Source organism: Equus przewalskii, chromosome 4 (assembly GCF_037783145.1).
Source record: "Equus przewalskii isolate Varuska chromosome 4, EquPr2, whole genome shotgun sequence".
NCBI lineage: Eukaryota > Metazoa > Chordata > Mammalia > Perissodactyla > Equidae > Equus > Equus przewalskii.
In genome coordinates this window covers 93051664-93075214 of record NC_091834.1, presented here as the reverse complement: position 1 = coordinate 93075214, position 23551 = coordinate 93051664, and the positions used below count along the sequence as shown (strand labels likewise).

The window sequence follows — 23551 nt, the reverse complement described above, 5'->3', positions numbered from 1 at the left end:
ATCCAGTGGTTTAGGCCTAAAGTGTTGTACCTTCAACACCCGCAGAGGGGCCTTGTATCCCAAGCACCAGAGAGCCAATGCCCAGGGGGTGAAATCAGACAGCCCTTTAGCTAGATGAAGCTGGACTCAGTAACCACACTGTGGAGTTTAATTTGCTGACCTAGATGTAGCTTGCAGCCCACAAAACCTCATACCACAGCAAAGCTTTTCTTGTGCTGAGACAGCTGGCTGAGTGTGATGTTGCAATGACTCAATTCGAGTAAAGAGTCTGAAGAAATTAGGGGCAGGGCTATAGCCCTAAGGCCACAGCCCCAAGAGACCTTCCTGTTTATTCCAGGGTGAGAGAAGAGGAACCTTCTGTTCACGAGAACTGGTGTTTCATCAGAAGGGATGAGGCTGAGGCTTTGGGTTTGAGCTGTGAATACACAGTCCACACATGATGCCCAGACAATTATACTTAGACTGATCATTCAGACTTAACCACACAGGCCAAAAGCATTTTTAGAAAATAGTCTTCAAACTATGTGAATCAAGTCATATTCCTCCTTGACTTCCATTTCAAAATCGGAACTGGGTTCACATGAGGAAGCCTACTTCAATAAAACGAGTTGAAAGCTGTGAGTTCTGAGGACTTCTCATTAAACACAGCAGATTGAACATGTGCATATGCCTTGGCCTAGTCCCAAAACCCCACTAAAATGTGAGTAAAGAGACTTAAAAAAAAAAAGCGTACATTCACAAGAGAGATAAGAGCAGAGAAAGGGATCAAAAAATCCTAGCTCAGGGCTGGACCTGTGGCCTAGTGGTTAAGTTTGGCCTGCTCCTTTTTGGTGGCCTGGGTTTGGTTTCTGGGTGCGGACCTACACCTCCTGTTGGTGGCCATGCTGTGGCGGTGTCTCACATACAAAATAGAGGAAGATTGGCACAGATGTTAGCTCAGGGCAAATCTTCTTCAAGCAAAAAGAGGAAGATTGGCAACAGATGTTAGCTCAGGGCGAATCTTCCTCAGCAGGAAAAAAAAAAAAAATCCTAGCTGAAGCCTATTGATGTTTAAGAGAACTAAATTTACTTCGGATATATTTCCCTATTGTGAAATATATAACTAACACTAAATTGTTAGACATTGTTACATTGATTGGTGTTCACTGACACACTTGCCATCTTTGTGTGAGTGTGTGTATGTGTGTGTTGTGTTGGTTGATTTAATTTTATATAAATTTATGCTCTCAAAAGAACACATTGTTGACCTTAAACAAACAGACAGCCAATTATTTCTCCAGCAAAAATGAGTTTATTCAGGATCAGCAAAGAATTGCAATTTGAGGTCTGCAGCCATGGCAAGCCAGGCTCCAGGGCCCAGCAGCAAAGGGAGGAGGAAGTCTTTCATAAAGGGGAGGAGGAAGTTGGGGGGGCTGTTGTAAACAAAGGGTCCATTGGAGGGAGCTCAAAGTGTAGTAGGTTTTTTTGTTCTTTTTAAAGATTTTATTTTTTCTTTTTCTCCCCAAAGCCCCCTGGTACATAGTTGTATATTTTAGTTGGGGGTCTTTCTAGTTATGGCGTGTTGGACGCTACCTCAATATGGCCTGACGAGTGATGCCATGTCCTCACCCAGGATCCAAACCAGCAAAACCCTGGGCCGCCGAGGTGGAGCATGGGAAATTAACCACTCAGCCACAGGCCGGCCCCTGTAGTGTTTTTTTTATTGGCTGAGCTGTGACAGTCTCTAATTGGCTGAACTTCTTGGTGATCAAGAAGAGGAAATCTTTCTTCTTCTTGTTGGGCTCTGCTATCAAGTAGGGCATGAGAGCTCCCCCTTTTGACCTCCTGACTCCATTTTAATGAGGTTTCTGTTTATTAATTTCCACATTTTCCCCTTTTGATCAAGATCTTTTTCTGAAAGCATTGTTTCAGAATGTGTCAGATATTTTTGGTTTCAAAAGGCTTTTGTCTCTCGAAGCCAGGAAGGACTTTTTCCTGGGTGTTGTGTCCCGTGTCAGAGGGAAAGTGCATAGATTGGAAACCTATGGAGGTCCCATTTGAGTAAGAAGGAGGGGTAGGAGGAAGAACTGTCAGGACTTTTTATCTGAAGTCCTTCCACATGTTATCAAGATCATGGGCACGGGAGATCATCTGAAGTGTTACGTCATCATCAAAAGTTTGCCACCAACCTTCTAACAGGCATGGTCTGGACATCTTGGGAAAGCTGTCTCATCAGATGTCATCTGCTTCAATTCGGGAAATCTTTTTTAAGTCCCCAGATGATGTACAGGTCCAGTCAGGGTTGGGTGCTGCCTTCAGGCGAGTCACGTGAATCCAAGAGTCTATTCCCTGGAGTTTGGTGGCACCAGGATTAGTTATAGTACCTGATAGTGTCTTTCCAGTGAGATTGAAGAGCATCCTTCTGGAGGGGTCTTTTCTGATAGATGAAATCTCCAGGTTGTAAGGTGTGATGCTGAGGATCTTCATCTTCCTGGAGCGCACTGTGAAAGGACTGCTCTACCAAAGCATGGTTAGTTTTAATAGAAGCAATTAGGTCTTTGCAGTATTGAAATATACCTCCTTTTTTCAGCTGTGGGTCAAAAGAGGCAGGAGCCAAGTGCATTGGGTGTCCTGTGACTACCTCAAAGGGTGAGAGTCTATGAGTTCCAAAGGAAGAGGTTCTGAGATTTAGAAGGACCAACAGCAATGCTTTTGGCTGAGGTATTTGGAGGGTCTCTACACGTTTTGCCAACTGAGTCTTAATAACGCAATTAGTGCATCCAACTAGATCAGAGGATTGTGTAGCAAGCACAGTGGGAACGTTGTAAGACTGGCCAAACAACGCAGACTTGTCAAATTACCTGACCAGTAAAATGGGTTCCTTGACCGCTATGAAGCTCCAGAGGAGTTCCTCGGGTAGGGATAACCCTTTCCAAAAGGCCTTTCACCACAGAGGAGGCAGTAGCCTGTCTGCAAGGGAAGGCTTCAGTCCACTGAGAAAACACACAGACCATGACTAAAACATATTTATATCCACGAGATGGGGGAACTTGTCTAAAATCCATTTGCCAAACCTTGCATGGTCTGTTAGGCAGTTTAAATTGTTCAGAAGCAATATGAACAGGCTTCCCTGTGCTGTATTTTGGACGAGTGGGACAAGTGAGATAGGCACTTTTTGTGGCCTTATTAATGTTTCCTGGGCAGTATTGATTCATGAATGCTATCATTTTGTCAGTAGTCTAATGGTTTAATGCAGGCACAGTGGTTAGGAGTGGGAATTTTAGACTCTTTGTAGGTCTGAGTTGTTATTTGGTTTGAACCAGAGCTTTTTTTTTTTTTTTATCAAACCAAAAACTGTTGAATTTCCAATCTTGCTTTTCCTTTTTTGAGGCCAATTGTTGAGCTTCTCTAACCAGTTTTTCTAAGTTATCATTTGGGGAAATGACAGTAGTTTGGCTATTGTTGGTCCCTTTAAGGGCTACATTTCTTGTGGAAGTGTCAGCAAGGTGATTTCCTTTATCTTCCAGAGAGTCAAGTTTACAATTACAATTTAGTAATAACTAAAGCAGCAGGTAAAAGCATAGCATCCAATTATTCCTGAACATAGGGGCCATTTTAAATTTTATTTCCCCTAGAAGTAAGGAAGCCACGTTGCTTCCACAATATTCCAAAATCATGAGCTACTCTGAAAGCATATCTACTATCAGTATAAATATTGGCAGTTTTGCTAAAGTACAAACCTATGTAAGAGTATATCGTTCAGCCTGTTGGGCCAAAGTAGCCATAAGTAAAACTGCTGCCTCAATGGCATCAAAAGGAGAGTCAGCAGTGTGCCCAGCACAGTATTTGCCTTCGTCACCTTTCCAATAGGAACCATCAGTGAACCATCAGAAGCCAGTGTTACCCAAAGGAGTTTTCTGCAGATCGTCCTGAGGAGGCGATTCGTCAGCACTGAGCAGCCGTGAGGGACTTCGTCAGTAACAGAAGGGAGAAGAGTAGCAGGGTTAAGCTTATTACAACATAAAGCAGTTATGTGAGGAGCGGTTAACAAAAGGATATCATAGGAGGGGAGGCGGCTGACTGAAAAATTGAGTGTAATGAGAATTCAGCAGGGCTTCTATTGAATGAGGTACAAAAATGGTTAAAGGGGATCCCATAATGATTTTCTCATTGGCCTTGACCAAAAGGGCAGGGGCAGTAATGGCTCTAAGGCAAGAGGGTATCCCTGTGCCACAGGGTCCAGTTGCTGGCTAGAATACCCTGTGGGTCGACGGTGGTCCCGTGTTTGGGTGAGTACCCCAAGGGCATTCCCTTCCTTTTCATATACGAGAAGAAAAGAGGGAATCGGATAGTTGGGATGTCCAAGGGCAGGTGTCATCTAACTTTCCTTTAAGGCCTTAAAGGCTATGTCATCTGTTCTTCCCATAAAGTTGAGTCAGAGTTGTTGTTCTTTAATAAAACATACAGAAGTGTGGCCATAGAGAGAAATTTGGAATCCAATTTTGGCAATAACCAACTAGCCCAAGAAAACCTTGCAGTTGACACTTAGTTTTGGGTTTGGGGAAACTGAGGACACGATGAAGCCTATCCGGATCTAGGGGTAGCCCTTGTTCTGATATAAGATGCCCTAAATATCGAATCTGGGTTTGGGCAAACTGCCATTTTTCCCTGGCCACTTCGTGTCCCTTTAAGACTAAAAGCTGTAGCAAGTGGATGCTGTCTTCCTGTGAGGAGGCTCAAGAGGGAGAGCAAAGAAGCAAATCGCCCACATGTTGCAGTAAAGTAGAACCTGTAGGGAGCTTTACATCATCCAGATCAGCCTTCAGGATTTGTGAGAAGTAAGAACGGGGTCTCAGTAAAACCCCGAGGCATTGCTGTCAGGTGACTTGTTTTCCTTCCCCAGTGAAAACAAAAAGGTATTGGCCGCCTTCATCAACTGGAACACCAAAGAATGCACTGCATAAATCAATCACAGTCAAGAATTTGCTTCCAGTGGGGATGGATGTTAGTCACGTGTACAATGAGGTGTCGAGGGATAATAATGTTGTTTGCTGCTCAGAGGTCCTGAGTAAACCTTCACCTTTAGCCCTTGGGTTTTCTCACAGGTAAAATAGGAGTATTACAGGGACTAGTACAAGGGAGAATGAGGCCTTGAACCTTGTGATCCTCTGTTATGGGCTTTATACTTTGAAGGGCTTCTTATAGGATATTGATTAATCCCTGGCAGAGGTTTTGAGGAATTTATTTGAATCTTGATGGGAGATGCGCTGTGAATTTTATCAATATCAGTTGAAGATTTTCCTATAAGGAGGGTGGTAGCTGATTCAATACGGTTAGTGTTTCCAGCATCAGCTCTAGAACCGTCAGAGATGGAGCAAATAAAAGATGTCAAAGGATCATTTAATACTTCTGGCTGGCTGTTTCGATGGCTACTATCAAATTCCAGAATTATTTCCCCCTTTCGGGAGAAAGGAATTCTGGCATGATACTTTTCCAAGAAATCTTGGCCTAATGAAAGAATAGGGGTGGAGGAACTAAGGAGACGAGGATATGAGTCTCTCAAAGGGCCTAAACCAAAGGGAACAGGTTCAGAGACAGGAGCCTTTTGAGGTTTGTTAGAAACCCCCACTATTTGAACTGTCGTAGGACTTCAAGGAAGGGCTGTTTTACGTAGTGGGGTTGAGCACCAGGAGTGTGGCTCCAGTGTCAGGACAGAAAGAGATTCATCTCCATCTGGAGAAAGGCTTCTCTAAGCCAGTTGAGAGGGAGGGCTGGGAAGAGCCCCTGCACTTCCTCAGAGCCCATCATTGAGGACACTGGAGAGGCCCCTTGGAGGGCTGAAAGCACCTGAAGCACTTGCGTTTGTAACAATCTCCTTTCCAATGTCCTGGCTCTTTGCAGTAATAACAGAAACTAGGAGGTTTTTGGTTTCACTTAGGGGCCTTCATTTGCTGGAGTTGAAGACTAATAATTTTAAGTCTTTCTTTTAGGTAACTCATCTAGAGTGTGAGAGAGTTGGTTTGCCAACTAAATCTGGAGTGGACAGTTTCCCATTCCATCCCGGTCCTTTTTCCTGGAAGGGAAAGCTCCTAGATCAGCCCATTAATAGAGTTAAAATTTCCCTGGGTGGAATCAACCTCTGAAGGAAGAACAGTATTTTCTTTAAAAACAATCTGAGGTTGATTGTAATAGTCACAAACAGGTTCATCAGGTTTTTGTGCACGAGATTGAATTTTGTTCCAATCAACAGGCTTTGGGAAAACCCAAGAATTACTGGATGAAGTCACCTAGCGATTGTCCGAGCCTAATCATACGGCAGGTTAGCAGGTTGGCATCCTGCTTTTAATTCTAGAGACCTTTCAGGATTTTCACAATTTGCAGTTTTCAGCCAATGCTGGGCCTGGCCTTCACCCACAAGCATATGAACTAGCTGATAGAAGTCAGAGAAACCAGGTTGATAACTTTGAGTGACGATATTAAATGCTTCAGCAAATCTGTGAGCATGTTCGGTTACTTTGGGAAAATCTTTGACAATGGCTCGCCTTCATGTTTAATCCAAGAAGTATAAGAAATTAAGGGTTTAGCCTTTGGATCCTCAGAAGGCTTAAATTTAAAGGAACACATTCTGATCCATTCAGAGGAAGAGGCCTGGGGAGAGGACGAGGGAAAAGGGCAAGTTCAGTGAACTGAGTGTCTAGAGGAGGTGAAGATGGTGCAAGAGGGAAGGCGGAAGATGGTGCCAGAGACATTTTTGCTGAAACATCTTAAAGTAAATTTCAGACATCCTGACATTTCACTCTTGCTGTGGGTTGAATTATGTTCCCCCAAAATATAGTTTGAAGTCCTAACCCCTGATACCGCTGAATGTGACCTTATTTATAAATAGGGTCTTTGCAGATGTAATCAAGTTAACATTAGAGCATACTGGATTAGGGTGGGCCCTAAATACAGCAACTGGTGTCTTAATAAGGAGAGAGAGATTTGAAGTCATGGAGAGACACACAGGGAAGGTCATGTGACGATGGAGGCAGAGGCTGGAGTTAATGCTGTCACAAGCCAAGGAACACCAAAGATTGCCAACAACCACCAGAAGCTGGGAAGAAGCGAGGAACCGTCTTCCCCTAGAGCCTTCAGACAGAGCGGGGCCCTGCTGGCACCTTGATTTCAGACTTCCAGCCTCCAGACTGTGAGAGGATAGATTTCTGTTGTTGTAAACTACCAGTTTGTGGTAATTTGTTACATTAGTTCTAGAAAACTAAAGCAACCTCTAAATACAGGTGTTACCAACATGCATGTATTTCATAGGAGTAAGGACATTCTTCTCATAACCAATATCATTATCACACCTAAGAAAATTAACGATAATTCTATAATATCCAATCCATGATCAAAGGGATCTAATTGTCCTCAAAATATCTTTTGTAGATTTTTTTTTCATTTTGGTCATGATCCAATCAAGATATTTCATATTCGTTTGATTGTTACGTCTCTCTACTTTCTTTTATACTAAAGTAATCCACCTTTTTTTAAATGACATTAACTTTTTGAAGAGTCCAGGTGTTAAAGAAAAAATATTCTCAAATGATAGGGGAGACTTTATTCAAGATTATTGCAACAGTGGAGAGAGATCAGGCTGAACACTGAATACAACAAGGACAAGTGGGGATTTAGAGGCAAAGAGCAGGCTGAGGGGGTCAGGGGATAGAAAAGTACTAAGAGGAGACATCAAGGGTAGGGAGACTCTTGCCAAACTGCCCCAATAGGATTCTTGCTAAAGACAGGTCAAGGGCTTAGACATCAAGAGCGGGGTATGAGGAACTTGATCAGGTATCAGGGGCGATCAGATATCAAGGGTGGAGGGATGATTTAGCAGGATTCTTGCTAACACTGGCCTGGGAAGGCCCAAGACAGGCTGGGGACCAAGGTTGAGACCTAGTCAAAAGAGGGTTCAAATGAGCCTGACTAAAGTCTGGTCAAGGAGAGAGCAGACAGTTGTCTTGCCGTGTGTTTCACACTGTGAACTTGTCTATTTGAGTCCTCTTGGTGAAATTTAACTAGTGCCTCTATCCCCATATTTCCTGTTAACTAGAACGTGGGTCATGAGGCTTGATTAGATTCATATTAATCACTTTTGGCAGGAATAATTCATAGGTGGTATTGAGTATTTTGGATTATATCACCTCAGAAGATACATAAATGTTGCACTATTAGCGATGCTCAGTTCGATTGCTTGGTTAATAGGGTGATCACCAGATCATTCCATTGAGGGGGAGTTTTTCCCTGCGATAATTTGAAAGTCATCTGCACGTGATACTTTAACCTCATGTGAATATCTTACTCTCTCTTACTCTTTCATCCAATGGTTCTATTGATAATCTTTGCCTAAATCACTTATTTTATTGGGGGCTGCAGAATAGTGATTTCTAATTTCTATCATTTCTCCCATTTTTATTAGCTGATATTTCCTTTCCTTTCCCTCTTATTTTGAATATCACTATGGACACGTGGATTTTATCTTATTCATTGTGTTACTAATTACAGTCACATGCCACATAACGACAGATCACATATACGGTGGTGGTCCCATAATATTAGTACCATGTAGCCTAGGAGTGTAGTAGGCTATACCATGTAGGTTTGTGTAAGCACATTCTATGATGTTCACACAGCAACAAAATTGCCTAACAATGCATTTTTCAGAACGTATCCCTGTCATTAAGCAACACATATCTGTAGAGTCATTATTCTTTTTTTTTTTTTTTTGAGGAAGATTAGCCCTGAGCTAACATCTGCTTCCAATCCTCCTCTTTTTGCTGAGGAAGACTGGCCTTGAGCTAACATCCATGCCCATCTTCCTCTACTTTATATGTGGGACGCCTGCCACAGCATGGCTTGACAAGCAGTGTGTAGTCCACACCTGGAATCTGAACCGGCGAACCCTGGGCCACTGAAGAGGAACGTGTGAACTTAACCGCTGCACCACCAGGCCAGCCTGAGTTATTATTCATTTTGATGCTAAAATTGTTCCAAATTTGGCCAGTAAGACTTACTTCCAGCTAGATCCTATGTCTTTGAATACTTCCTCATCTTCTGGCACTGTCTGATGTCCCAGGCTCACTTTCCTGCCCCAGACTTGGGATCAGCCATTTCTCCAAGGGACGGAAAACATGGTCACCCTTCTCAATTACCCATAAATACAGGTTACACCTGTATTTAGAGGTTGCTTTAGTTTTATCCACTTAAAATAAGCTTAATAGTCGCTAATGTTCATTAGATGTTGTGTGCCAGGCACTGTGCCACTGTTCCTGTGCATCACTTCATTTACGTCACATACTAATTCTTTAAGGCAGATACGCTTACTTATCCGCATTTCACGGATGAAGAAACCAGGGTGTGGAGAAGTTAAGTAAATTGCACAAGGCCACTCAGCTAGCAAGTGGAGGAGTTAAAATTGGATCAGATCATTCTGACTCCAAAATCAAGCTTGCAACCACCGTGCTCAATTGCCACTTTTGCTAGAAAAAGAGAAAACTCCTTAAGAGAACTGAACTTTATAATGTCTACAATTTTTTTTTTAAAAAGAACAAAAGCCATGCTTTAAGATGATAGGCATTAAGCAAAATTTAAAGAAAGAAATCGTTGAGAAATCTGGTACCTTTCTCCTTAATTCTAAATTGCCAATAATCACAGTTTAGGATAACCTTGTGTCAGCCTGGAATGTGATTAGAAAGCTTTCTTACAACTCAACCAGGAGCCTTATCATGGAATGAATTGGAGCAGGGACTTTGGACCAAGTTAATGTTAAAAGCCTTTCAAGCTTCTCATAGCTACAAGCATTTTTCTCTGCTTCTCAGGTGGTCTATTCAGAGCCTAAGCTGGCCAGGTTAACGAGAGGGGTGGCTGGGGGAAGAGAGGGAGAGCTGCTATAAGTATGTAATTGTGTCCTGGTTCTCATCGCCGTCCCAGGGTGCTAGTGAAGGGGGAACTTGCCAAGTCAAGGGCTGTGACTGCTGGGAGGAAGGGGTCCCTGTTTCTAATCTGCCCAAAGGTGCCCTATGCGATCGCAGAGGCCCCATCTGAGTAAAGTTCTTCCTGTACAAAACTGACTGTTCCGGGTTCAAGGACGGGTGACTCTATTAACTCTTGATGAGAGAAAACTTCCTCCTCCCAACAGGAATTTCCAGTTGTAGTTAAGAGCCTAGGTGTAATCTGAAATTTAACTGTAATTACATTCACTTAGAGCGAAGGTCGCTCCTCGCAACCTGCCAGCTTTCTGCTTTCCTTCTTAGGAGGAGAGTTGCTGGACTTTTCCCCATTTTCTCCTTTTCCACCTTGACCTTAGGGTCCAGTTAAGCCTGGGGCCGTGTTTAGTAAGGAGCCTTAACCCAAGTCTCGGGCCTGTCCTCTCCCACCCTCTCCCTCCTTGGGTCTTTGCCCAGGTCAGGGCAAGGTAGCTGAGTACCCAAGGGTGGTGAGGGGTATTCCAGGGAGAGATAGGTGGGGACCCAGTAAGATAAAGAGGAAGAATAAACAGAAGCAGATGTGCCTTCTGTCCAGGTCCCAGCCCATGGAAAACAGGAAACTGGGATGGCAGCTGCTCAGAGCCTGTTTCCAGGGCTGGGCCTGCCGCCTCGGAACAGGAACAGGTGAGGCTTCTGGGTCCTCATCTCTCCGCTGGATCCTGTTTCCCTTCCCTGGGGACAGGCCAGAGGAGCTTTCCCTCCCTATGTAAACAAATCAAATATATTCACATTCTATCTATTATCAATGCCAATGATTCCTCTAAAGTTTAAAAGATACACACAGACAACCATTCTCACATGAACTACAAAGGTGGAGACTACAAACACACACACACATAAGCACAAACACAAGCACCCATCTAGGTTGAGATTACAAAGGTGACACTAATCCCCAGGAGTGATCATCCCCCAAAACTCCACAGTTATGGGGCCCCTCCAAAGGATGAGTTGTCCAAGTTTTGCTAAAGAGCTTTCGGGCCAGGGTAGAATGCGGGTGAACAAGAAAACCTCGAGCACCCTTTCTGGCTCTAGGATCCTCTGGCTCTCAGGGCTGTTTTAGGCTACCCATCCCCAACCCAGAAGGGATCAAAGCAATCGAAACTCTGGACCTCACCGGTGTGGATGGCAGGGGCTGGGCCTTATCATTCTACAGAAATGCTTCTCATGCACCCTGAACTGACTTAAACTTTTTCATTTTTAATATTACCTAAATATGTGCAAATTTAAGCCTATGTATAAACTCCTTGTGCTTATAAGTAGTCTATAGTCATAAAATTCAAGCAGGAAGGAAGGGAGAAGCCAGGGCTGACCCACCCACTCCTGCCTTCAGGAGGTCTCCAGTCAGGGCTTTTGTTTCTCCCACAGAGATCTGCTGGGACACACTGTGGTTCCAGCCTGTGCTGGGTGATCCCTGGGCTCAGGTAACACCGCACCCCTCCACCCCTCCAGGCTGGCAGTGGCGGTGACTTCCTGCTGTTGTTCACCTCTGGGCTGTCTCCCCCTCCGCTGTTTGGAGTCTTAGTTTTTGCATCCTGGCAAGTGCAAGGTCGGGCGGGAGGCAGCGTTTCATAAGGGTGGGGAGTGCAGGTGTCATAGGCAGGATGCCCCAGAGCCAACTCTAAGAGGGAGATTTCTGTGTGGAGAGTTTATTGGAGTATGCTCAGCAGCAGCAGCTGTGAGAGCGAGGGAAGCAGGACTGGGCAGAGGGAGATGCTGAAATGCAATGCAGCCCGGGCCTCGACCCCATGAGGAGCTCTGAAGACAGGAGGGCCCTTCAGAGTCCTCCCGATCTGAGGCCAGGGTGGGGATTTCAATCCACATGGTTGAGCTGAATTTGGGCTGCCCCCAGGAAGGGGCTAGTGTTGGATGTTGGATGAGGCAGCTCCCTTCAGGCAGGGCTATTCCTGGGAAGGGACTGGCTATAAACTGTCATCAGTCCTGAAGGGGAACCTGGGCAGAGGCCACAGCATCCGCCTCAGGGTCAAAGCTCAGCTCTGAAACTTACCAGTTATGTGACCGTGACCGAATTCCTTATCCCTGTTCAGCATGTGTTTCAGTTTCCTCATCTGTGAAAAGGGAAATTGTGAGGATTAGAGACTGTGTTCCGTGGGGGAGAGGAAGCCTCCGCCCCTCTGCTGGCCTCCCTCCAGGGAGCTGCTGTAATCTGTTTGGTCAGCATCCAGGACGCTGGCTCAGCCACATTTATGAGGGGTGGGGCTCCTGTGCGATTAAGGGTCGTGTGCCCAGGTGTGGCCTTCTCTCCCACTTCCTGCTCCCAGGGGCTGGGCGGACCTTGCTCTCCTGGGTGCTCCCCAGCTCTGGGGAGGGAACAGGAAGCTGAACCAAGATCCTCTTGCGGCCTGGCCTCCTTGCCAGCCCTGTCTTCCTCCCAGGAGCACTGGCTGGTTGAGCCTTTGCCTCATGAGGTCCTTCCGTATGTATGTCCTGCTGGTCTCTGCTTTGCCCAGAGCCCAGGACTAGTAACTTGTATTGTGCATGGATGACAGCATCCTGTCCATAAGACATGTCGCTGGAAGGGTGGTATGGGGAGAGCAGAAGTCAGGAGCCGGCTGACTTCAGGCTAGATTTAGCTGCATTTGTTCCATCTAGAACCCAGTGTTGACCTTCATGACTTTTCTTGAAAAAATGGATACAGCGACAATGGGCCTGCACTCCTTCATGGCAACACTTGACTGGAGCTGAGCAGTATCTCCCTCAGCAGAATTGTAGGAGTGGCCTTGACCCCGGTTTTATGGGGAAGTACTAATTATGTACTCCAGAGTCAGTCAGCCTGAGTTTGAATCCTGGATCACTTACTAGCTGTGGGACCTTGAAAAAGTTATTTCTCTGTGCCTCAGTTTTCCCATCTGTCAAATAGGACGATGAAATAATAGTACTCATCTTACAGTGTTGTTATAAGGATTAAACGAGTAAGTGCTTATAACAGCACACAGTATGATAGCTATTGTAATGACAACAGATGAGTTCCCATTGGGTAGAGTAGACATTTATGTAAAGTTTCCATAAACATCATTTTATTATCTTAGTGACCCCCAGATTCCCAGCAACAGATTATAGCTGGTCTAAGGAAACTTACGTTGGGAAAGTCACTCTTTCATTTATGAGGCCCCCTCCCCTGAGCAACGCAATGGTCCAGGCTGCCCAGGGCGTGTGGGGACCTCAGCTTCTGGTCTTGCCCTGCTCAGAACTCTATCTCGCCAGAGACATGAAGGGAAGCGCTGTGAACAACCAGTTTAGCTCCCTGCCAGCGACCTCCAAGAGCACATCTTGATATCCCAAGACATTCTCAGTCCCCTTACTAAATGGTCATGATTTATCAACAGCAAAGTCTTCCAGGGCGTTTCTGGGCATTTTTATTTCCAGCCTGACTTGCTGGAATTTCCATCACTCTGCTTGGGGTAATGAGTTCCAGGAGCTTCGTACCCACCAGGTGAAGCTGGATTTTCTTCTGTTATTCCTGAATAATTCTCTCAAGCTTTAAACAGAGCCCTCTGGTTCTAGTTCAGGATTTGGCAAAGGAGTTCATGACTACCCTAACCATAACATTCGTGATCAAACAGATGTTATTCCTTCCTAGCCTTTATCTTTCCAGATGGAACAACCCTCAACATATTTACTCTGTATTTTTATGGCAGCTTCCCTATTTCCTTGACAACTTTGGCTGGCCCTTTCTCTAGTTTCCCACTGTCTTTCTTGAGGTGTTATAAGCACATAGGACAGAAGTCTCTCCCCAAACACAAATTCCCCAATGCCACATTCTATTACACTCAGGTGCATTTCCAAGGACCACATGAGAATTTCAGTTCAATACATGCAAATTACAGCTATTTGGTTGAAGAGGAATGGAAAAAGAAGGGATTTGGAGCTGGTGAAAGAAAAGAGAGTGAAAGCAGCGGGCAGAGCAGAAGCAGACGATTTTGCCCTCGAGGTGTGGGAACAAAAAGGAAGGTGAGATCTTAGAACTCCAACTCAGAACCCCACCCCAGAGCCACGTACACAATCGTGCAGGAAGTGTCCTACCCCATGACACCCTCCAAGGCGGCAGGTGGGGGCTGCAATCCAGTCCTCACCTACTCATGGTGGTCCTGGGGGCTGGGCTGCATCAGCCAGAGGGGATTACCTTTTCCCGATTTGCATAAAGACACCTTGTGGATGGGCGGCAGCATCAGCAGCCCTGCCCATTTCTGTGTTGGTCAATATGGGGACAGCTGTGTCCCCTAGATAGGGAGGGCAGAAAAACCCAGGTCAGAGCTCAGCTCTGGGTCCTGATGTGCTCTGCCATTGTCATTCATCCAGTGAGTACTTATTAGCATCTACTAAGTGCCCAGCACTGTTTTAGGTGTTAAGAAGACAGCGTAAATAGACCAGACATGGGTCCTGCTCTCATAGAGAGGACGTTATAGTCAGGGGAAAGAAATTAACAAGGCAAATTTAGACACCAAAGCATCATAACAGTCTAGGTCAGGGGTTGGCAAACTATGGCCGTTGGGTCAAATCCAGCTCTTGGCCTTTTTTTGTAAGGCCCATGAGCTAAGAATGATTTTTATATCTTTAAAGGATTGTAAACCAAACAAACCCTTTAGAGACACACAAAGCCTAATTATCTACTATTTGGCCCTTTACATAAAACGAAAAAGTTTGCTGAGCCCTGGTCTAAACAGTGACTTGAGGTGCTAGGGTGGTGTAGCAGACCCTTCTGGCTGCCTCCCCAGCACCCATCCGCATCCCTCAAATACATGGTAGCCTTGAGATGTGGGTAGCCTGGGGCTTTAACTGCTTAAGCCTAATTAGGGTCCTTCCAGCAGTGACTGGTTCAGGGTTACACCAATCAGTGTGTGGGGTTCTCCTGGGCTAAGTGATTGCGTAGGTGAAGCCCAGGACTTTCCTTTGAGTGTTGGAAGGCAAGAAAGTGTCTCTTTCTGCACAGGGTGGGATATGGATGTGAGCCCATGGATTGCTGCAGCCATTTTGCTAATGTACAGGAGGTTAGCATGAGCATAAAGCTGACCCACCGAAGAGGGGAACACCCAGAGAATCACAGAGAAAAGGATCCAGGGACCCGAGCATACCCTGGCTGGAGCCTGATTTGCTTCTGGACCACTTAGTTCCACATGCCAATAATGTTTAAGTTAATTTGGATTTCTTGTTTCTTTTGACCAAAAACATCCTAACCGATATAGATGGTCAAGGAAGAAGGAGGTGATGTTTGAGCTGAGGCAAATGAGAGTAAAGATCTGGAGGAGAAACCTCCCGGGCAGAGGAAAAGGCAAATGCCAATGGCCCCAGGTGGGCATGAGCCAGGTGCACTTGAATAGCAGGCGGTCAGTGTGCCACGGGGAGAATGGGATCCGGTGAGGTAGAGCAGAGGGCTGGGTCTTGGTGGCCAAAGAGAGGAGCTTAGCTTTTGCTCTAAAGGCAACAGGAAGCCATTGTTAGTTTGTTTTTTAATTTTTTCAACTGATTTTTATTTACATACAGCAGTACAGTGCACAAAGCTTAAGGGCACAGTTTGATGAATTTCAGCACCCACACACATACACATATGTCTCTGTCACCCAGATCAAGAGTGTTTTCAGCCCCTACAAGCCATATATGTAATTCTAAATTTTCTAGGAGCCATATTAGAACAAATAAAAAGAAACAGGTGAAATTAATTTTAATAACGGATTTGATTTAACTCAATGGGTCCAAAATATTGTTTTAACATGGAATCAGTATTAAAGGTGTTAATGAGCTATCCCATTCGTTTCCTTACCAAGTCTTTGGAATCCAGGGTGCCTTTTACAGTGACAGCACACCTCAATTTGAATGAGCCACATTTCAGGTGCTCAATAGTCACATGTGGCTAGTGGCTACTGTATGGACAGTGCAGGTCTAGAGAGTAAGGCGAGATAAATGGAAATGAAGCAAATAGCATCCACTGATCAGAAGTCATGTAAGATGTAAGCCGCTGACCCTATCTCTGTTTAGAGTACCGACTTTTAACTTTCATCTTAGTGAAATTAAGTTCCCACCCAATCTCAGTCCCCTAGCCTTATGTTCCTCTAAGGTCTCAGATTACTCAACCCAGAATTTTCCCACCATGAGGGGTTTAGTTCCCTCTTGAGCTCTCTTATGAATGGAGTTGTCATTCTGCACATTCTTAGGCAGTAGGAAAATCTGAATGATACGTTCCTCATTTGACCAGTAATTCACCAATTTCACCCTTGAGTTATCTCAGACTTTTCAGATGGAAGTCATTCTGCATCTGTGGGTTGCAAACCTGGCTGGTCATTGGAATCACTTCAGAGTATGCAAAACAAAACGAAACGAAACAAGTAACACACATCCAGGACCTCCTGGATATCAACCTGGAGATGTGCTCAGCGACGTGCATTTTTAAAAAGCTCAGCAGATGACTGTGATGAACATTCAGCCTTGGGAAGCACCAAGGATTATCCACTTTGCTGAACAGGCCAGAGACTATCTGGCACCATGGCAGAGACACAGTGAGTCCTGGAGTGACAAATCCTCTAGGAGCAGAACTCTTTTCAGCAATGTCCTCATGGCCATGGGAGGGGTGGGGTGTTTTTGTTCTCTCAGGGCTGGGACGCTGGCAGTGGCTGAAGTGAAGGCTTCAGAGGTCCCCTTGGGTGTATCCTATTTTAGGAAGGCAGAGCCCGGCCGATGGGACAGGAAGAGGCATCTCCAGTTGGCAACCAATATGAGAGAAGATAGAGAGGGCCATGGGACTCAAGTTGGCCTGAGGGGTGTGGGTAAGGAGGACATCCACGGTGGCTAAGACATCCTCCTCCCCCTCATTGTGTTTTACCTCTGCTCTTGGCTTTTCTGGTGGTGACTCAATGGAATCTCTTCTCATGCATAGGTGTCTAATAGCAGAGCCAACCTGTGTTTCAATGGGACAATTGGAAAGAGCAATGACTCAGGAAAAAAAAGAAATTAACCCAGCCCTCTGGTTTTTATTTTAATTGCTGGGTGTGCCCAGGGCACCAGAATCATAAAGCAGGCCTGGTTTCCTTCCTTTGATGAATTTAAAGGGCCCTGGATTTGCAGTTAGGACACCTGGGTTCCAGTCCCAAAGCAATCACTAACAGCCTCACTGCCCCCACTGGTCAAATACAAGTAATAAGGCCTGTCTTGTAGGTTATAGTGATTACCTGATAAAATCGTTCATGTGAAAGCAATTCGGACGCTGTAAAGCACTACGTGCACAAGACGCTAACGTTTCTAGTAGGGAAATGACCCAGGACATAGAACAGCGGGAGAACCCTTCACCAGCTTCTGAGACGCTCAGGTCAGGAAGCGCGTTTCCTTCCTCTGCCCTCCTCCCTTCTTCCTTTGCCCCCTCATTGGCCACAGGGCGTGCGCCTTACAAATGGCAGGCAGGCGCTCTAATCCAAATGAATACGTAAATGAACGCGCTCCCGGTATTTTTGGTCCTTTATAAACACCTGTCCGGGGCTTCTGGGAAGGCAGCCCCCAAGAGAATGCTGTTGGCCCGGTCTCCAGTGGCAAATGTTTCCAGTGGCAATTCCTCCGCAGCCCGGCAGGTTTCCAGTGGTTTGGGATCCCCCTGCGTCTATCTTTCATTGGCTGACTGCTGCTGGGATGAGGAGAGACAGCCCTCTGTGGTTCACAGCCGAGAATCCCTTAGGGCTGCTTGCGCCTTCGCTGCCCCCTGTCCCCAAGCAGCCCGTGAGGGCGCGGTCCTCTTTCCCGCGCTGTCTGTCCCAGGCCGCTCTCCTAGTCCTGCCGAGTCCTAGGCCGGGCACCTAGAACCTCTGCTCAAATTGCCTCCTTTGGGAAACCTTCTCGGCTAATGGGCATCTTTCTGGTCCTTTACTCAGAGGCGGAGCATCTGGGCCTCCCAGGGCCACGCACGCGAGCTGTGCCTTTGTCACTTTCTCAGGCCCCGCACCAGCTGCGTTAAAATGCTCCTTCCTAACGCCTCTTCTCTGCTCCCGAAATACAGGTCGAAAGATGCAGTAAACTTCCTGGCTCCTTCCTGAAGAACGCCAAGGTTTAAACACACTGGGTCCCAGTCAACAACCGAATAAAGTGGAAAATTTTTTCATCACTTACAGAAAGTATTTTCACTCCGCAGGAACAGCATTTCTAGTTCCTCAGAGCAAGCTTATTTTAGCACCACCGAGCAAGAGAACACCAGGGCAGTTAGGGGCGCTTTCTAGCGGCTTCTCCACTCCCCCGCCCCCATTTCCCACCGGGCTGTCATTATCCCCTCGCCGCTCCGGGCGGCGAACCCCAAGGGCCAGCCTGCGCGCCCCTGGAGCTCCGGCCCCTCGGACCACGGGCCGCCGCCGCAGCTCGGGACGCCGGTTCTCGAGCCGGGCCGGGCCGGGAGCTCCGCGGGGCGCGGGGGTGCGGGCGGGGCGGGCGCTGCCAATCGCCGCGCGCCGCACGTGCGGCACGTCTCCGCGCCCGCTCCGCTCGGAGTTCCAGGGCTGGGGGGAGGGGGCGTCGTGGGGGACGGGGTGCGCAGAGGGTTGGAGGTGTGACAGCGCAGGGGTCGGGGCTTTGGTCGGGGGTCTGGAGATGTGAGCGCGAGGAGGTCCGGATGTTCGCAGGGGGCGAAGAGAGTGTGAACGCGCGGGGCTGGGGGGCTGTGTGGGAGTCTGGGGAGTGTGAGCTCCCCGGGGAACAGGGGCGGGAGGGTGTTATCGCGCAGGGCTGGGGGGCTGTGCAGGGGTCTAGGGGGTGCGAGCGGGCGGGGGCAGGAAAAGGTTACTCAGGAATGGGGGCGGTGCGAGCAGGTCGGGGATGAGCAGGGTGTGGAGAGGGTGTGAACGCGCGGGGGTCAAGGGGGATGCTTAAGGGTCTTGGGGGGCGCGGGGAGGGGCGGGGGAGCACGAACGCGCCGAGGGAGCCCACCTGAGGTACCCAGGGCCCACAAGAGGGTCCGCGCCGATCAGCCGCCTCCGTGGCCAGTTAGAGTGCCAGGAAACTCCCCAACCCGTTTCAGCCTGTCTCTGCCCCTCTCTGTCCATAAAAACTGGGCCATAGACGGGTGGGGAGGGGTCTGTCGACCTGCGTGTCCACCGCCAGCTTAGCCTCCTGCCAATCCATGGCAGGAGGGCAGGGCAGGGGACTCCAAATGCTGGGCCCAGAGCACCTGTTGAGGAGGAAGCAGACCGTTTTAGGCACCTCCTTCACCAGCGCTCCCTTCTCTCCCACAATCTCCGCCATCCCCGCTAAAAGAGAGGTATTTTTTTTCTGGTTGTGATTTTCAAACACAGAACCATCAAATGTGTAAGGCAAGGGGCGGAAGCCCAAGAATCAGGGCTGTCCGAGTGGACTTAACAGTGAGCAGACAGGAAGAGAGGGGACTCCGCCTGCAGGGGACCAGACGTTATTGATGTCCACTCTGTGACAGGGCTTCCTGCCTGCTCGTTAATGCACAGGGCGGGGTGGGGGTTAGGGGGCGATAGGAAGGCATCGGGACCAACACGCTACACACGTCTTCATTGTCGGGTGTCCTGTTTGGGCCCCGGCAAGTCCCACGTCCCAGCGTGGAAGCCAGCTGGATGTAGCTGTAACTCACTGTGAGTCCCGTGAGCTGTACTGCTGTTTACTCTCCTTAAAAGGCTGTAACAACTTCCGGAGGAGGAATTCCCTTTGAAGTGTGGGCAGCTTTTCTTCCTCTGACTTCACTATTGTCTCCTTTGATGTGGGATGAGCCAGGCTTAGCAGAGACTGGCTACCGGGACCGGCAGATCAAACGCCACTTCAAGTTCATCTCCACCAGGAGCATGTAGTGAAGGGCAGATTGAAATCCTCTGGAAAGAATCTCAAATTTTTCCATTTCCTGCTGTTTTTTTTTTAAATTAATAGAGTACATATTTTTCAAATGTATCAGTCAGTTCTCCATGCCTATGAAATTACAATGGAAAACCTTGGGCTAAAGTGCTCCACTTACGTTATTTCATTTAATCCTCACAACAGCTCTGTTAGGTAGATAGCATCCCCACTTTGTAGATGAGAAGTTCAAGGCCTGGGTCACACAGCTGGCTGACTGAAAGCCTGCCTTCTTGAGCACTGCCTTCATTAAAAGTTAATTGGATGAATCAAACCATGCAAAACACCACGGTGCCTGCCTGGCACACGGTAAGCACACGGTAACCGCACGATGAAAGGTGAGCTATTCTTCCAGTCACTTATCATTACAAATAAGAAACACAGAAGTTCTCTCCATTGCAGTGACAAGTTCTGCAACAACCGTCGGCAGCAGACCTTGATGCGTTCTTTTAGAAATGTTTAGGGTTTTGCTTTTCTCTGGTTAGAGCCATCTCCCAATGGTGTTGGGCGTGGAGTCCTGAACAGGTTGCCCCCTGACTAACTATGCAGTATGTCTTCCCCTAGAGATTTGCTCCCAGACTTGAGCTGTCCTTCCCAGCTGAAGACTATTATCACAACCATGCTTTTGGGGCCTCAGCTGGGTGCTTTGATGTTCATGACTTTAGAATGAAATGGAGAGTGTGTGTGTGTGCGCACGTGTTAATAACATGGATAAGGGAATTTGATTTTGTCTTAAAATTTCACAATCAAGTCAACATTATTTATTAAATCATTTACTTTTTAAAAAGTGCTGCTTTGGGGGTGGGGAGTGTCCTCTTGAAGGCCCCACTAAGTTAAGAGAGCTACTAGGAATAATCTGAGGCAGTGCGTTGGGGCTGTCCTGTGGACAGATGTGCCCTGGGAGACTCAGAAGGACAGCAGTTAAGCTGAGCTGCCAAGTTGGTTGTTAGCAGGACAGGACGGGGAGGAGGCAGGAGCACAGAAGGAATTATAACTGAGGTGCACGGCAGAGCCCCAGTGAGGGCCTCTCTTTTGTTAAAGGCTGGTGGGAGGCTGAGCACAGCCAGGCTTTGCTTGTAACACGATGAGATCGAAGAAGGTATAAAGAAGTGACACAGGGGAATAATAGAAATGGTAACAAATGGTATTTATTGGATACCCGTTATGCTCTAGGCTCTGTGCCAGGGGCTTCACATGCTTTATGTCATTTAACCCTATGAAGTAGATTACTATTATTATTCCCCCTTTACAGATGGGGAAGCAGTCCCAGGGTGGTTAAGTCACCCAATATTACCCCACTAGTCAGTGGCCCAGTCAGGACTCCTGCTCTTGGCTGTGTAACTCAGCTATGTGGGAATGGAAGTGTTTTGCTCTTTTGTGCTGAGATTCAGTTTATAATTCTTGTCGTGGGGAAAGTTAGGGACTTCCTGGTCTGACTCCATCTGAGAAGACACTTTTGAAAAGGAGTTGTCTGAATCAGAGAGAAGAGGAGAAGGGAAGAGTCAGATGGCCAAGAAGGGATCAATGAGAGGAATTGGGACAAATGACACAGTGGGACAATGCAGTGATTGGTATCATTGTTGGGGAGGAGCAAGAGTGCCTTTAGTGGTGTGTGATCAGGGAGAAATAAAGAGAGATGGGACCTTGGCTACATTCAGTAAGCAGCAGCAGGCAGCGAGCTCATGGGTCGAGGTGTCAGAGGACAGGGTTCACACTAAGACGTAGGACCTGCAAGGTAGTCAGTTTGTTTCAAAGCATAACAGTAACATCTCACAGTTTTAATACAGTGTTATGGGCTGAATTGTGTCCCCTCTTAATTCATATGTTGAGGTCCTAACCCCCAGTACCTTAGAAGTGACCTTTGGGAATAGGTTCATTGCAGGTGTAATTAGCTGTTAGAATGAGGTCACACTGGAGCAGAGTGGCCCTGATCTGATCTGACTGGTGTCCTTATAAAAACAGGAAATTTGGACACAGACATGTCAGCATGAAGGGATCAGGGTGATATGTCTGAAAGCCGAGGAAAGCCAAAGATTGCTGGCAAACCTCCAGCAGCTGGGAGAGAGGCCTGGAACAGACTCGCCCCCACAGCCCTCAGAAGGAACCAGCCGTGCTGACACCTTGATCTCGGACTTCTCCAGACCTGTGAGACAATAACACTCTGTTCGTTAAGCTGCTCAGTTTGTAGCACTGTTGCGGTGGCCCTGGCAGACCGATACGCGAGGCCACATATCTGATGGCTACTCTGGCTGTGATTGGGCCCTCAGATTTTTGGAATCTTGCTTTGTAGAAGCTGAGAGGACATGTTTTATATAAAATGATCTCCTCTCTCTTTCTAACAGAATGATACATGTACACAGTTTAAGAAGTGGAATGGAATAAATACATAAACATTGTAGTGAAAAATAACAATGGCCCTCATCCTTTACCCTCTACGCTCTCTCCCCAGAGGAAGCCGCTCTCAACTCTATAACCTTTCTCCTGGTATTTACTTCCCTTTTTCCAAGTAATGTGCTTCTATTACTATTTCTTGATTTTTTGGGTTTGGACACTGCCTGTTGACTTTCAACCATGATCGCTGAGGAGTTACTCCCCCACCCCGTGTCCCTGTATCACAGTATTTAATGAAATGATTGGTGGTCACGTCATTAGGACTACACTATTAGACATATGCTATTAGACTCTTGTCCTAGGGGAAGCTGGCAAGCCACCATTCATGTCACCTACGTGCAGAGGTTCACGGTTCTGGTTTGAGCATGTTAATCATCTGCCGGGCTGAGCCAGGTCTGAATCCAGGGGTGCAAATGACTGGAGAACTAGCAACTCCTAACCTCACTCCTATGGAAATTGGTGTTTTTGTTGGTTAGGTTTTTGGGGAGGAGGGAGCAGAGATTTGCCAAAAGTTTCTTGCAGGAGATTCTGAGTGGACGAGAGTGGAAGGTGCATTTTCTCCTCCTAGACACGGAATCAGCACCGCTGGGTCATGCAGAGTGTGGGGGCTCCAGGGCATAGAAGCAGCCCCCTGGTCTGGAGCTTGGCAGCCTCACCACAGGCACTGTGCCATTAGCAGTGGTGGTCCCCAGGCTCCTACTGGTGGTTTGGGGGCTCTGGACCTCAGCCAGAGAAACCAGGGCAGAAGAAGGACACACTAATGGCTGGGACTAATTAGGGGCCCCTTTTGAGGACTCCCTGAAAGACCTGGGGGAGACTTTGCAGGGGTGGGACTGAGGACCTGCATTCATCTGGGGGCTCAGGATGATTGTGATTTGGAGTAACCATCTCAAGAGGATCTGATTTCTACCCTGGGCTCCTGGAAGCTGAGTGTACACGCATGTTTTCTTCAGAATGATTCAGGGAGATAGGCAAGGTATTTTTACTCCTACTTTATGGATGGGACTCAAAGTCTCAAAGAGGCTTATATCCTTAAGTGACAGAGGTGCAATTAGACGCCGGGTCCAGTGCTTTTCTACTTCCATTGACTATGAAACTCAAGTTTCAGGAAGGGAACAGGGGACATAGCTCCATTGTACAAGTTACTGGTCTTAGGTATGAAGTATTTATTACATTCACTATGGGCATCACATTTTAAGGGCAACAAGAATAGACTCGAGCACTCCCTAGACTGAAATAAGCTTCTTGAAAACAGATCAGGTCTGTCCTTTTCAACGTTATATCCCATTGCCCAACAAGACCTGGCATGTAGAAGGTGCACAATA

The 23551-nt window shown here is 47.0% G+C and overlaps 1 long non-coding RNA gene across 1 annotated transcript; it reads right to left on the bottom strand.

The window, feature by feature from the left end:
- Positions 1-1459: 1459 nt before the first annotated feature.
- Positions 1460-19808, bottom strand: LOC139082917 (uncharacterized). Its single transcript, XR_011539278.1, has 4 exons — positions 19582-19808; positions 18912-19152; positions 12007-12067; positions 1460-2496 (listed from the first exon to the last, which is right to left on the bottom strand). It is a non-coding gene; the product is annotated as an uncharacterized lncRNA (long non-coding RNA).
- Positions 19809-23551: the final 3743 nt, after the last annotated feature.